General features: G+C 33.6%; 1 protein-coding gene across 15 annotated transcripts in view; it reads right to left on the bottom strand.

The window, feature by feature from the left end:
- Positions 1-16141, bottom strand: part of Gphn (gephyrin) — a 351545-nt gene that overhangs the window by 92821 nt on the left and 242583 nt on the right. The window lies entirely within an intron of this gene.

Genomic DNA, 16141 nt, shown 5'->3' with positions numbered 1-16141 from the left:
TCCTGATTTAAAATAGGACTGTAAAGGCTGAGTCTTGGGAACTTGATTGATTCCTAATGCCCTGAACTTTATTATAGGAAAATATTAATAATAAGGTTTTTATATAACATAATAAAGTTTAATTTTAAAGGAGTATCAAGTTGAGTATCAAGCTTTATTTCACTTTATTTTGTTACTAGTTTAAAAGGTAGGGAAAAAGGCAAATGTGAAAATTAATTACTCTGAGATTATGGGATTACATTCTAAGGGAAGAAAATGAATGGTTAAATGGAAAGTATAATATTATAATACCTATAATTTTATTATTAAAATATTTTATTTTATTGCAATTAACCATGTTATTTTGTTGCAATTAGAAGCTGGCTGGTTTTATAGCATAGATGAATGATTTTCCCTTCCACAGGAATTAAGACTAGAACAATGTAAGAACAGTGTATTTATTAAAGTAAATGGAGGAAAAGAAAATAAAAGAGACTTACTGAAGACACAGGTATCCACTAACTCATCAAGATATGAGACATCAAATAATATATTTAGACATGTGTTTACATGTGAAATAGAATTTTTGCTTAAGATCACATTGCTTATTAATAAATCTTAAGATATGAAACAGAAAGAAAAGAAGGACAACACACAATAAATGGTAAGGAGCAAAAGCAAAATGCCTTTTTAAAAAGCTGAGAAAAATTTTAACAAGCAGCCACAATCTTTAGAGACAGATAAATTACTTACCTTACACTTAGGTCATTATAAGAATAGCACAGGGTTTAAAGTCAGCTCTTCATTATAGGAGGTACAATTGAAAGCCATAGGTTATAATAACATGAAATGCTACACAGAAATGAAGACTTTTCCAGTCCAACATGAAAAGCTAACTCTTTAGGGAGAAAATTTTAACTTACATTTAATGTAACATGAACAACTGAAGGTGTAAATGTCAAAACATATCAATAACATACAAATCTCACACCAAAAAGGGAGAAACAGAAACAGCTCAATCACTCAGGACACAGAAGTTAAATATGAATATAATTTGTGATACATTAAGGGAAGGCACATCACTCTAATGGTGAAAGATGCATGCATAATGTATAACCATTCATTTATGTCCCCAGCTCCCAGCTCATTCATACATACAAAAAAGGTCCACTAACAATACAAGGAAAGAATGTAGTGCCAAGCTGTTATGAAGAAAGCAGCACACACGAAAGCACAGCAGTGGTCATGTGATTTGAGAGGTGTTCTTCCCTTAAACCATCCCATCACCATGCTCATTTTAAAGAAGCCAGGAAAAGATTCCCTTTCAATGCTGCGTAGCTACGAGCCCCCAGCTTGAAGCTAGAGTGTGGAATTTTGATCACCGTTCCCTGCGATGTCAGGGGCTCTCCAATGGAAGCCAGATGTGTACAGCTAGTTAGTGGGAGTATAAGGAAGTGCAAACAACAAAGATCTCTTTCCTTCTACACTTCACAGACAGGGGCAGAGGGACTACAAGAAACTAAATCAAAATCATTCCAAGGATAGGTACATAATAATCTTAGGATGAAAATATTAAAATAAGGATCATAATTGATTGTACATAAATACTAATCCAACCTCACAAAACTAATTCCGTTGCTTCTCACCAGGCTCATTGATATTCTTCCTTTAGAAATGCTACAAACATGGCTCCCATGAAAAAAATTCTGAGCAGTTGTTCAAATGGGGACAAAAGCAAGAAGAAAATAATCATTTTCTTTGATGAATATCAAGAAAATCATTTTAAATTTTTGCATGACTAATAACTGGACAGTAATCACACTTTAAATTCAAAATTAAAATTCTGCATATTTGCTTAACTATATAATCCGAGAAGTTATCTTGTTTGGAAAGATACAATTTAATTTGTTTTATATTGCTTAAAAACAAAAATGTTTATCCATTTAGAAACTAAATTTTCTATGGACTTTGCTGTCAGCAAATATTACTTAAAATATGGGCTGTTCTTGTCAGTAGTAGGGTCACAACATCTTATCAGAAAAAAAAAAGACAAAACCCCTTTGTTTTTCTGTTATGAATGGCATTACTTAACTCCATCTGGTTTGTTCTTTTTTTTGTGACATGAATTTTTAATTCATGGATGATATCCCAATTTAGTGAGCAGATCTGTGACTGTGATCAGGTAATATACTTTTTCATTTTATTCTTAACAGGACAGAATAGTTTGACTTTTCCTGTAGCGTGGCTTTAGCATTTTAGGTGGCAGGTTCTCCCATAATCTTAGTTTTCCTATGGGAAATATGAAGATTTTTGTGGGGCTCAAAGGAATGAAATGTATTACAAATTTGAAGCTATAAAGAGAGAAGTGACTACCAATAGCGGCTGAGGTAGTGGATTCACTGACAGCTGGAACACTCTGGACTATCCTCCCTCTTTCATTACACTTTCCTCACTAGCTCCGAGGAATTTAAAGGAAGAAAATATTATTTGTGATTAAAGGACTTAGGAAATATTTTTCATAGTTGATATAATCTAAGATGAATCTTAAAGGATGAAGAGCATTTAGATCAGAAGATTGTCTGATGTCTAAAAGACCAAAACACAAGGAAAGCATTTCTTCAAACTAATTTAGACTATTTCAGGCCTGATTATATAGCCTCATTTTTACATGTGACCATATGGCTATGACACTTTGGAAAGTTCTGGCCAATCCCTACTGAAAATCTTAAAATAGCACCTGTTCATTAAAGATTTTATTTGTATGGTCCCCCCCTCTCCTTTGTAATTATTTGTATTTAATTAGATTTGTGGAAGTATAACATATTCAACTGAAGAACACAAAGATTTTTGGTTTGTCTAAGACATGAGAGGCAGTAGAATAAAGAGAAACATTAATTGAAGTTTAATGGTTTCCTTTTCCTAGTTCTTTGATGTTGGACATTTATCATTTGGAGCTTTTGATTTCCTTACACACAAAATTAAAAAAGTAATTAGAATAATGTATGTTAGTTAACATGAAAATCTGTTAGTGCTCTGATATAGATTTTCAGTTTATAGGTTGTATGTTGCTACTCTGAAGCACACGAGAATTAAAAATTTCCAACAGCTCATGCCATCACCCAAATGACAAGAGATTGTAAGTTTTTTTTTAAATTAAAGCTTCATAAAAATGTTGAAGGAAAGTCTGAAATTAGTTGTGTAAGGATTAATCCAGTTCTTTGTTGGATGTCTTTAGCCAATTTATCTTCTCTCTATGGGTCATAATTTCTGTATCTATAAAATTAAGATGCTTCTGGAGATTTAAGTGAAGTCAATGTGATTTTTAAGAACTCTAAAACATTTTGAAAAGTCAGGGGTCCATTCTCTTGGATAAAGAAATAAAATTATAAATCTTTCTATTTAGTAACTTGTATATGTCTCCTTTCATTATGAGTTGACAGTATGTGGTATGACAACAAACCACAAAGTAAGAAACTCTTTCTTCATGGTGTGGCATCTTAAAATATCACTGATGTTCAACATACTTTCAAGTTATGACAGTTACTAAACTTAGTCCAAAAATTTAATATTTAATGAATTTAAAGAGGCATTATTATATCATAGTAATTTAAAAAATATTTTAAGATTTCCATTTGGTCTTCTTTGCTACTTTAAATACACTTTTTTTTTCCTGCAAGGAAATCTGTATGCTTTGACAGAGTCCCAAGGGAAATGGTGGCAGAAGCAAGGCAAAAAAGATCACTAGAATAGATCAGACTTTTTTTATTTTACTTGTAGAATCTGGTGATTCTAAGAAAAATTTCTACTATCATTATCATTAAAGATCTAAAAAAATTGTTTATGTCTATATGTGTGTTTTTGGTGTGTACAGTCAATGTGTCTTGTGCCTACAAATGCTTGAAGAGGTGTTGGATGCCCTATTGTATACTTATAGTTGGCCGTAAGCCAATGGATATTGGTGTTGCAAACCAAACTCAGGTACTCTGGAAGAGCACCAAGTGCTCTTAGCTTCTGAGCCAACTTTCCAGTCCCCATTCTTTGCTCCTTATCAGGTACTATATAAAAGGAGTACTTTAAAAAAGGTACACACACACTGGCATGCACACATACACGGATACACACACACAAACACACTTGTGTACATACACAATTGGCCATTGAATTAACCAACTGCCCATTTAACATTCGTAACGAGAAACACAAAATAAAATGGTTGGTCTAAGAATATATATATATGTATATATATATACATATATATATATATATCTCCCTCAAAATTAAAAATTTCTCCCTCACATTTTTTTTACTTCTTGTTTAAATGGTGAATTAAATGGTATACTCACTTAACAGTCATCACACTTAAAATTATATAATTACAGGCAAACTCTCTCTTTCTCTCACACACAAATGCAAACATGTGTGTGCACATGCACGAACTCACATGCATCCATAACTAAATCCCTGAAGTCTAAGTTATTTGCTGATTAAATATGTAAAGCGAGAATACTATCTATCAGCAATATATAAATTTCTATAGGCACAGAGTAATTTTTATATGTAAAAATGTTTATAAATTGTTTTCAGGGGACAATCTGTAAATTTCTCAATGTAATAACAATTTTTTAAAAGATTTATTATTCATTTATTATGTATACAACATTCTGCCTCCTTGTATGCCCGCACCCCAGAAGAGAGCGCCAGATCTCATTACAGATGGTTGTGAGCCACCATGTGGTTGCTGGGAATTAAACTCAGGACCTCTGGAAGAGTAGGCAGTGCTCTTAACCACTGAGCCATCTCTCCAGCCCCTGTAATAACAATTTTATCATCTTAAATTTCACTGAACTTGCTTACAACCAACGTTTCAATCAAGAGTTTTTTTTTTTTTTTTTCCCAGGATTGACTTCTGAATGAATCTGGACATGTTGCAGGCTCCACAGATGGTGAAGTGAATAGTGATCACTACAGAAAGCCAAAGCTGATTGATATTTGCTTATAAATAATCTGATGAGTTTTTCTGTTATTAAAAAGAACACATTAGTATTATAGCACATATAGAGCATCATTATGAATAAAAACCAAATAAGAAAATGTACATGACTTAAGGAAATATGTATTTCATTAATGATGAATATTTTTAAGATGTTCCTAGATAGTTTAATTCTAAACTCAAGAAATTCTCAATGACTTATAGTAACTGCAAATCTCAGACTGGTCTCCCCTTACTATCAACATTTCTCATTTGTTGTTCTGAGCAATTTATTTCATTTTAATATTGATGCATATATTCACATATGTATCATAGTGTACTCATGGAGATCAGAGGAAACCCAAGGTATTGGTTTCTGTCTTGTCTTGGTTGAGACAGGGTCTCTTGTTGTTTGCTGCTATATATGCCAGGCTAGATAGCATGCAAGCATCTGGAGATTTTCCTGTCTCTCTGTTCCATCTTGCTGTAGGAGTTCTGGAATTAGAGACTTGTGTGTGGCTTTACACAGGCACTGGGGGATCTGTTTTCAGATCCTTAGAGCTACCCCACAAGTATTTATTCACTGATTTATCTCCCTAGCTTTATTCTTAGAATTTTAATGTTGATCATAGCATAAAAATACTAATACTAATTATATTATGTATTATGGCACCAATGAAAAATTTGATGAGTAAGGATTTCTGAGTATTCATGACATTGTATCTCAATATTCAGGTTAATAATTATTTTGTAAAGTAACTTCTCTTTATTTTAGTGGTTTTAGCTTTTACTCATACAGACAAAAAAGGTTTGTGGGCAGCATGCTACAAGCTGCTTAGTGGAGGTATGGAGGTGCTGGAGGTGCAGGGACATTGAGCATGGCTCCTAGAGTTGATGGTGAACATATCTCTGCCATGTTAGAAAGCCAAAAATAATAGTATATGTGGGAATATACAGGAAAATGACCACTAAACTTTGTAAAAACAAGGCGAAATGGTTCTTCGGGGTTCCTGCTTCACAGAAAAAACTTTCAGACATTCTGCAGGACACAGAGCCAAGTGACTGACAAACTGCCAATGTAGGTGGACTGTCTTTCAAATTTCCTGCTTCACTGAAAAGTCTGCCAGATCAGCCTATCAGCCTATAGGCTGAAGATTTGGAGAACATTGGTGAGCTCTTCCCACCAAAGAAACAAAAAGGCTATTTCTCCCACCTTCATCACACCTTATGTAGTTTTCTTTTTTATTCAATTTCTTTGAAAATTCACTTTGAATAATTAACTGTAGCTTAATAAGATACAGTCAAGGGAAAGTCAGAATAAAAATGAATATAGCATTTCCTATGGGAAAAACAAATGTTTGGCATAGTCCAGACAATACACTTTTGGGTAAAGCTTCATTATACACGCCTTATGTTAGAAAAGGAAAATCTGGTTAAGTAAGAAAATGGACATTCCTTTTTCTGCAGTATTGTTAAATATAGGTTTGTTGTAGTTTGAACTGTTTTATCACACTTCCATTCATTATCTTGCAAAATTAGAGTTTACTTCATCTACTGCTGGTTCTCTTCTCATGCTTGTGAGGGGTCACGTTTATAACTCAGTCTCAGGATGAGCAAGATTGGATTATTTTAGATGTGAGTGAATTTCATCTTAGTGTATTCTGTAGGTCCAAGGAAAGATGCTTTTCTGAACAGCCATAGCTCTAAGATAGAACGCTAAAGCACTAATTCACATGGATAATACAGTATTCACTAATTGAACAACAGTTTTTGGCAGGGAGTAAAACATGACTAAGACCTAAAAAGACCTTGCTATGCTGGAACTTATAAGAGCAGAGAATAAGAGCACTTTAGAGAATGTAGGCTCATATATTTGAATGCTTAGTCACATGGGAGTGGCATTATTAGGGCTTGTTGGAGCAGACGTGGCTTTCTTGGAGGAAGTATGCCACTGGGGGGTGGGTTTTGGGGTTCAGAAGCCCAAGCCAGGCCCCAAGTCTCTCTCTCCCTAGCTACCTGCCAGTGTGGATACAGAACTCTAAGCTACCTCTCTAGCACCATGTCTTTGTGCATGCAACCATGCTTTTCCCCATGATAATGAACTAAACATCTGAAACTGTAAGTCAGCTCCAATTAAATGTTTTCGTTTATAAGAGTTGTCATGGTTATGGTGTCTCTTTTCAGCAATAGAACACTGAGTAAGACAGTGGACAAAGATGCCTTCTGAGTCAACATCACTTTAGAGATGAGGCAGACAGATGACTATCTAGGGGAAGAACTAACAAGGCAGAGGGAACTCCAAGTGTCATGTAAGGATCAAGGAGTGTCTTCAGTTACCATCTCATGAGCTTATTTTGAGAATTAAACTAACTGAAGCACAACAGTTGGCGCTATCCCTGAAATTTAGTAAAGGATAAATATGTATTGCTTTAATGATAATAACTGGGATAATGATGATGATAGCTATGATATAGTATGACAACTACCAAAGTTGAGGCAACAGAACTATACTTCTCAATTCATTCTGCCTAGGACTGTTTACAAATAAGACTTGTAATTGGTCAGATGGCCAAAGATTGGAGACTGAAAGGCACAGGTGTTAAGACTTCAAAGTTCCAGCAATATGAGATTAAACATGTTTTTTGGGAAATATTTGGTATTTCAGAAAGATAAAAGAAGAAATTTCTGATAAAAAGGATATAAGGGCAGATGTCAACTCAGTTGTAGAGCCAAGCATGCAAAAGGTTATGAGTTCTACCCCAGTATTGAAGAAATCTAAATGATTAGCACATGTCTTTTTGTCATGTTTTATTTATTTATTTTTACCAATTAAGACATGTTCTCAGTTTAACTGTTATTGTACAGGAGAAATATAATTTTGAACTATATTCACAATAATTTGCTTATTATAAATTACAACCTTGACTTTTCCACTCAGCTGTTAACATAGTTTGGTTAGAGTTTAATTGTTGGTTATTTTTATCTAATTATTACTTTCTGTTTCAAATATCTGTACTTCCTTAACTTAAATTTTACTTAATCAGACTTCATAATTTTCTGTCAATCTTACTGACATTTATAATAAAATTGAGCCAAAAGTACCTAATTTTAAAAAATATTTAAATTGTTACAGAAATTTATTCAAGCATTAAACAGCATAACAAACTCAACATTAATAATTGTGAGATATAAGAATATCCATAGCTAATATTTTCAAGGTAAATAAAGTGACTAAAAAAATTACATATGTAAATTTCAAACACAGTATAAAAAGCATCTCTGTTAATATATACCAAAATACTTAGATCTTATAAGTATATATACTCTGCTTAAAAGTAGCCATGAAAATAATTTTTGACAAATATAAATTAGAATGTCAGGTTCACATATTTAAAAATTTAGAGGGGCTGGAGAAATGGCTCATCGGTTAAGAGCACTGACTGCTCTTCCAGAGGACCCGGGTTCAATTCCCAGCACCCACATGGCAGCTCACAACTGTCTGAAAATCCAGTTCCAAGGGATCTGACACCTTCACACCAATGCACATAAAATAAAGATAAATAAATCATAAAAAAAATTAAAAAAAAGGAAAAATTTAGAGTAATATAAGCCTAGTTTGTGCAATTATATGTAGTTTCTGACTTCTTTGTCTTCCCTTTGACTGATTTGAACACTCATACTACAATCAAATGCTATTATTATGAATAAATTCATGCTTAAATGGATTAACATTGATAGCTCATAAAATAATTCTTTCTTTATAATAATTTATATCTAATTTCCTCAAACATTTTTATTACTGATACCACACTACTAAATTTAATTGTTGTTTTTAGATTCAGCATTTTTATTTATATATTTTTTTTATTTAAAAATTTCCGCCTCCTCCCCACCTCCCTTTCCCCTCCCCCTCCCTCCACTCCCCATATCCCACTCCCCTCCCCCTCTCACTCCAGTCCGAAGAGCAGTCAGGGTTCCCTGCCCTGTGGGCAGTCTGGGAAATCAGAGAAGCATCACCTTTCACGATAGCCACAAATAGCATAAAATATCTTGGGGTAACTCTGACCAAGGAAGTGAAAGATCTATTTGACAAGAACTTTAAGTCTTTGAAAAAAGAAATTGAAGAGGATACCAGAAAATGGAAGGATCTTCCTTGCTCTTGGATTGGGAGGATCAACATAGTAAAAATGGCAATTCTCCCAAAAGCAATCTATAGATTCAATGCAATTCCCATCAAAATCCCATCAAAATTCTTCACAGACCTTGAGAAGACAATAATCAACTTTATTTGGAAAAACCAAAAAACCCAGGATAGCCAAAACAATCTTATACAATAAAGGAACGTCTGGAGGCATTACCATCCCTGACTTCAAACTCTATTACAGAGCTACAGTATTGAAAACAGCTTGGTATTGGCATAAAAACAGAGAAGTTGACCAATGGAATCGAATAAAAGACCCGGGTTTTAACCCACAAACCTATGAACACCTGATTTTCGATAAAGGAGCTAAAAGTATACAATGGAAAAAAGAGAGCATCTTCAACAAATTGTGCTGGCAGAACTGGTTGTCAACCTGTAGAAGAATGAAAATAGATCCATATCTATCACCATGCACAAAACTCAAGTCCAAATGGATTAAAGACCTCAATATCAGTCTGAACACACTGAACTTGATAGAAGAGAAAGTCGGATGTACTCTACAACATATGGGCACAGGAGACCACTTCCTACATATAACCCCAGCAGCACAGACATTAAGGACCTCATTGAATAAATGGGACCTCCTGAAACTGAGAAGCTTCTGTAAAGCAAAGGACACTGTTACTAAGACAAAAAGGCAAAGCACTGACTGGGAGAAGATCTCCACCAACCCCGCAACAAAGGTCTGATCTCCAAAATATATAAAGAACTCAAGAAACTAGACTTTAAAATGCTAAGTAACCCAATTAAAAAATGGTGCACTGAACTGAACAGAGAATTCTCAACAGAAGAAGTTCAAATGGCCAAAAGACACTTAAGGTCATGCTCAACTTCCTTAGCGATCAGGGAAATGCAAATCAAAACAACTTTGAGATACCATCTTACACCTGTCGGAAAGGCTAAAATCAAAAACACCAATGATAGCCTTTGCTGGAGAGGTTGTAGAGGAAGGGGTACACTCAGCCATTGCTGGTGGGAATGCAAATTTGTCATGTTTTATATCATGTATTTGAAACATTTAATTAAAAATGGGAACAGAAGAGGGAAGTGGTCAATGAAAGAACATTTAAATAGACTGCCACTTTCAATAAACCTTTCAGCTTATGTTTTTCCTAACAGAATTTGATATCATCTAAATACCTTTATATACTCTTTATTCTAAAAAGAAACACAATGCCAATGCATTTAGCTTATAGCTATAAAGACTCCTGTCCAACTGTATCAATAACTGAATAAATAATCAGATTATTTTAGTTTGTCTATGTATCTTGAACTTTTAAAACATCGATTTAAACTGATAATTTGGCGAGGTTTTAGAAAAGAAAATAATCAAGGATATAGAAATGACTGTAACCTTCTACTCGTTAAAAGTTTTGTTTGCTTCATCAAAGATTCTAAAAGTTATATGGTTCACTTACTATACTTAACTTGATTTTCTTTACAGAATTTTTTTTTCTTTTGGTAAAATTAAGAAAAGCTTAGTAACTCACAGTCTAGAAAATGATTCAGGAATATAAAAATTAGTTCTCCAATTACATCCTTGATTCCCATGTTCTAAAAAATAAAATTAAAATAAAATAAAGGGCAAATAAAAGGAAAAATTTTTTCCTCTCTACCTGGAAAAAAAGAAATTTGGTTTATTTTCTAGTAAAAATGTATATATGAATTAAGATGAATGCTCAATAGAGCTCTAAAGGATGTTAATCACTTGACCATAAAACAATACTCCTAATAAATGTTTACAGTATTGAGGGCAATTATGAGGTTTATTGACTACTTTGAAACTGTCATGGGTACAGAGTTATATGGCTGATGTATTTTAATTTGGATGATATTACTGTGAAATATTATCCAAATGCTACTAAAATAAGCCTCATTTTGATTCTAATGACTTCAACCAAATATGAACTTCAGTATATAAACAATAACTTACCCAACATTTCCTTAAATAATTACTTGCAGGTCTCACTAGCATCTCCTTTTGTCTTTCCCACTCTTTAGCAAAAATACATGATTTGGGGAATGACTATTCTCACAAAGCAGTAGTACCAGGGACAAACTTGGTAGCATCTAACTTTAGATTATTTGTACTGCTTTTATTTGAAAATTTCCTTTTTTGTCAAGCATCATAGAAACTTATAATGCAGTTCAGTACAGAGTTAAACACAATAGTGTTTCTTTCTTTTAGTTAATGTGTACATAGAAGCATCTCCCAAGAACCATGCTTTATTCAAGTTATACTTCTCAGCAAGAGCCGTTAGACATAGTAGCAAAAAAAAAATTTAAATTGGGCTTAACTGTTGTTAGTAGTGAGTAGCCAAAGAGAGAGAGAGAAAAAAAATAGTAAGCTGGCTTTATATGACTCTAGGCAACACTAAATGCAGAACAGCATAAAAAATATCAGAAATAGTCCTTTCTTTTCGTATCCTGAGAAAGACGCAGCAACAGATTGAGGAAAATTATTATTATTGTTATTGAAAACTATGGCTATAAACAGCTCATATGATTTTGGATTCTATTCAGTGTTTTGGGCATGTGTGTCAGTTTATTAAAGAAGCCATTAAGGTTTTTTAAATTTCACTCTGATCCAGAAATTATTGCTTCTGCTTTGTAACTGTGTAATGGGAGTTAGAACAAGAGACCGATTCAAGTACTGAGGCAGTAAAAGGAACAAAAGCTACAACTAGTTTCCTTCCTTCAATATTTCCACTCTATATTCCTTCTTTTGTCTCTTTACAACACATTCCTTCCATCCTCTTTTTCATTCTTCTTTTCCCCTTGAAATGCAAAACACCTGATGCTAGCATATAGTATTTCTCTCTCCTCCAAGTTGTGTGTGTGTATATATATTTATATATCCTTCTCAGCTATACTTCAAATCCAACAATTTGTGCATTATAATAATTTCATATAACTCTTACTATGCTAAATAACATTTTGCTTTCTCTAATGATTATTAATACAGTTTAAAATTAAGATTCATAAATGATACCTCAAAGAATGTATATGGCTTTAACTTATCGATCAATTCATAGTTACTTATATGCCATTGAAAAGTAATGAGAGTCTGATTTACCAAATTATCTAGGCTGAGAAATCAGCACAATGATAAAACCACATCCAAAATTATTCTGGCATCATATACATGTAACTATGTAAGGTTTTTCAATGTTAATGTTTCAGACATCATCACAGATTTTTATATTTATTTCTTCCTTAGTTTATTTCTAGGGACAGATTACAACACAGAAAACATCTTATCTTTCTATTTTTATTATTAAGTGAAATAAAAATTGAAAGTCTTTCCTCAAGTAGATAAGAGCACATCTTTAATAACTGGTAAAGTATACTTAGGAATAAAGATTAATCCACAGAGGCGAAAGGCACAGTTGTAAGAGACAGTAAGCCATTTGTTAGGTTAATAGAAGAGGCTAAGGAAAGATTCAGCATGGTTAAAATGGTCCCCAAAGGACTCAAAATTATGTACTTACATTCAAATGTGTGGACTTACAAAAAGAGAAAATTCATTGTCAAAAAACTCTATTACCAGATGTGGATAATTATGACCTGGATGTCCACTGGACTCACACCCACTTTCTTTAGGGTCTCTTAGGAAGTCAAATGTATTAAATAGTAATTAAGCAAAACTGAAGAAAGATTATAAAGGGTAAAGAACTGCATTCCTTAAGTTGTGTTTTAAAGAGTAGTAACATGCTTTACCTTTGTCTCTATGCAAAGCTGTCTATATCTGAAAAATTAAATAAGCCTTACTAACAACTGTAGAAAATAGATACTATCTAAATACTATACAATCTAGTTACTGTCATAAATAGAAATATGTGTCATAAAGAAGTATTGAGAAATGTTAAGTTACATATTAGGCCAAACACCTTAATCTGCTCCAGGAATATTTGTATTTAGCAAAGCCTTTTCTGGACTGAACAGTATTTTGATGAATTTTAAAATAATCCCTCACAACTATTTTATCAAGCCAAATGGTTAAGTTTTTTTATAGACATTAAAACATATAAATTTATTTTATTTTTAATTATGTGCATGCTAGTGCAGGTTCCTATCGGTCAGAAACATTGGATCCCCTGGAGCTGAAGTTACTGGTGGTGGGAGTTGTCTAATACGGGTGCTGGGAACCAAATTCAGGTCCTCTGGAAGAGCAGTAGCAAGCACTGCTAACCACAAGCCATACCTCCACCCCTGACTTTTAATTTTTTTTGGCTCTAACTAAAAAAATAACTTTAAATGTTAGATTATTGTTCTTTAAGATGAAAATAATTTAGAAAATTATTAACTGGAATTTCATATTTGATTTTGTTTTGACATAGAGTTTTTCTGTGTGACTCTGGCTATCCTGGAACTCACTCTGTAGACCAGGCTGGCCTCAAACTCAGAGTTTCACCTGCCTCTGCCTCCAAATAATGGGATTAAATATGTGTGCCATCACACCTGGATCTGTATTTATTTTTTATAATATTCTCTACATATTTAATAGGACAATATCTACACTGCAGGAAAATAATTAATAAATACTTCTGATTTATTTATGCCTTTGCACAATTCAAGGCATAAACAACTATATAAAGCCACAATCAATTTCAAGTTTAACATTCATTTACGATATCAAAATCAATTAAACTTTTAACCTTAAAACATGTTTTTTTTTTTTTGTATGAGCTTAAGAATAATACACGAGGGAATGTAATGGCCTGGCCTGTCCCTTTAAGGGACAAGTCCTGCCCACTCCCTCACCCATCTACCCCAGAGGCAGGTGGATCTTCCTCCTGCTTCTAGTCTGAGCTCCTTCCTTTTCCAACTCTCTACTGAAGAGGCAGTTTCTGCCTCTCTCCCTTCTTTCCACATCTTCCCTTCTCCCCTTTCCCTGTCCATTCCAAACCCACTAAATAAATATCCAACCTCAATCTGAAAAAAAAAAAAGAATAATACTTGAAAATTTGACACTTTGCCATGCTAAGTATTTGGAATGAAATGAAACTGGCATACTTTAAATGCTCCTTAGAATCAAGGTTTTTCTAATCCTCTCATTTGCAATCCTGAGTATGGGGCAGAGCTTTGACTCTAAATTCCACACCAGACTGAAAGGAGGTTTTCAAAAACACCTCAGTATTTTGGATACCCCCCCCCCCAAACCCCTCAGTAACCAAGGGGAAATAACTCATAGGAAAGAAGAGTGAAAGTTCTCCAGCTACTTACACTAAGTAAACCGTCTGAAGAGCAACATCACTTTGTATAAAACAACCTTTGTTATTATTGTGCAGATTCTCTCACTTTTCCAAATTCTTGCTACTTCCCTAAGGGCCCAGAGAATCTTGTTCAAGACTTGTTACTTAGCTTCTGGTGAAGACATTCCTCTTTACGAAATTACTTACTATTATCAAAAATTATCTGTAGTCTCCTTCTCCCATTACCCCTATGAAGAATGTGTAAGTTTCAGACATTGGCTGTCTTCCATTATTTGTATACTCCTGTGAATGTTAATCAATATCTATGTTCTTTCTGTTAATCTTTCTGCTGTCAGTTTGTTTAAAGACACTTAAAGAAGTTTTTGGGTTGGGGGAAGAATTCCTTCTATCACTATATTTTATGTACATCTAGCAGTCTGGTTAATTTTTTTTGTAGGAAATAAATCCTGTAAGATGAAAATCATGATCCAACTCTTTGAAAATTATACCATAATGTTTTAAGAAGATTAAATTTCCTACTCATAGCTGCGTAGTGGTGATACATGCCTTTAATTCCAGCACTTGGGAGGCAGAGGCAGGTGGATCTCTGTGAGTTTGAGGTCAGCCTGGTCTGCAGAGATAGTTCCAAGGCAGCTAGGGCTGTTGCACAGATAAATCCTGTCTTGGAAAAAAAATCCTGCTCACCATATGAATAATAAATTGGCTTTTGTATGAATCCCTTCTACTTTCAGTGATTTCATGAGAACAAAACTTCTGTATAACTTACAAGTTCATTCATTTTTATTTTAGAGATGGATAAATTGGGGCAAAGACAAAGACAGTGGTGGAAACTATGTTTGACTACATGCTTTCAGGTCTGGCCAGAATCAGTACTTCTTCAAGTTGGTCATGTATTTGTTTTACTTTTCTCAGTTGTCTCCAAGACTTACAAGGCTTGTTTACAAGGTACTAGTGATATTAGCTATTTAGTAAGTAGCAATTGATAAAAGAATACAAAAAGACTTTAAAAAGCATGTACTATGAAGAAACATCTATAATGCCACACTAAACAGTTTGTTAACTGTAGGCATAAACTCAATCCAGTTTGTATTTCATCTAACAAAAATTAAGTTTGTTATGATGGTAGAAATCCTCATTTCATATTTTGTTTCCTTCTCTCTTTACCTTCTAAAATGAGTATTATAAAGAAAAAGGAGCTGTCAGAGTAAAAAAAAATCCATCCTATTACCATTTAGAACTTGAGAAGGCTGGATTTTACTAGAAGTTAAAACACATTTCCCCAAAATAGTGTTAACAAATAGCAAACCAGTTCCTACCTCAATCCATATGTCTGTTTAACTCTTGATTCAGATAAACTATGAGGGCATTCCAACTTCCTAAGAGTTCTATGAACTTAAGAAAATAAAAACTGTATATATTATTTATATAAAATAATAGGTTTCAGTAACAATACCAGCTGACATGCCATTGAGGATAGGGAAAATCTTCCAAGGCTGCATCCATAGATCATGAGCAATTAATGATTGCTGAGAGAGGGAGAATAAAACTTCCAGGGGATGAATCCCTTAAATTATTATCCAACACCAAGGGGTCAGTCAGTCCTAGAACATATACACATGAATAAAACTAAATGTACTCAGCATGTATATGTATAAAATAAAAACTAAATGTACTCAGCATGTATATGTATATACACATATACATGTATATGTATATGTATATGTACATGTATATGTATATATACATATACATGCTGAGTACATTTAGTTTTTATTT

This window comes from Microtus ochrogaster, chromosome 1 (assembly GCF_000317375.1).
Source record: "Microtus ochrogaster isolate Prairie Vole_2 chromosome 1, MicOch1.0, whole genome shotgun sequence".
Taxonomy (NCBI): Eukaryota; Metazoa; Chordata; class Mammalia; order Rodentia; family Cricetidae; genus Microtus; species Microtus ochrogaster.
Note: the sequence above shows the minus strand (reverse complement) of the source record. Positions and strands in the feature narration are given on the sequence as shown.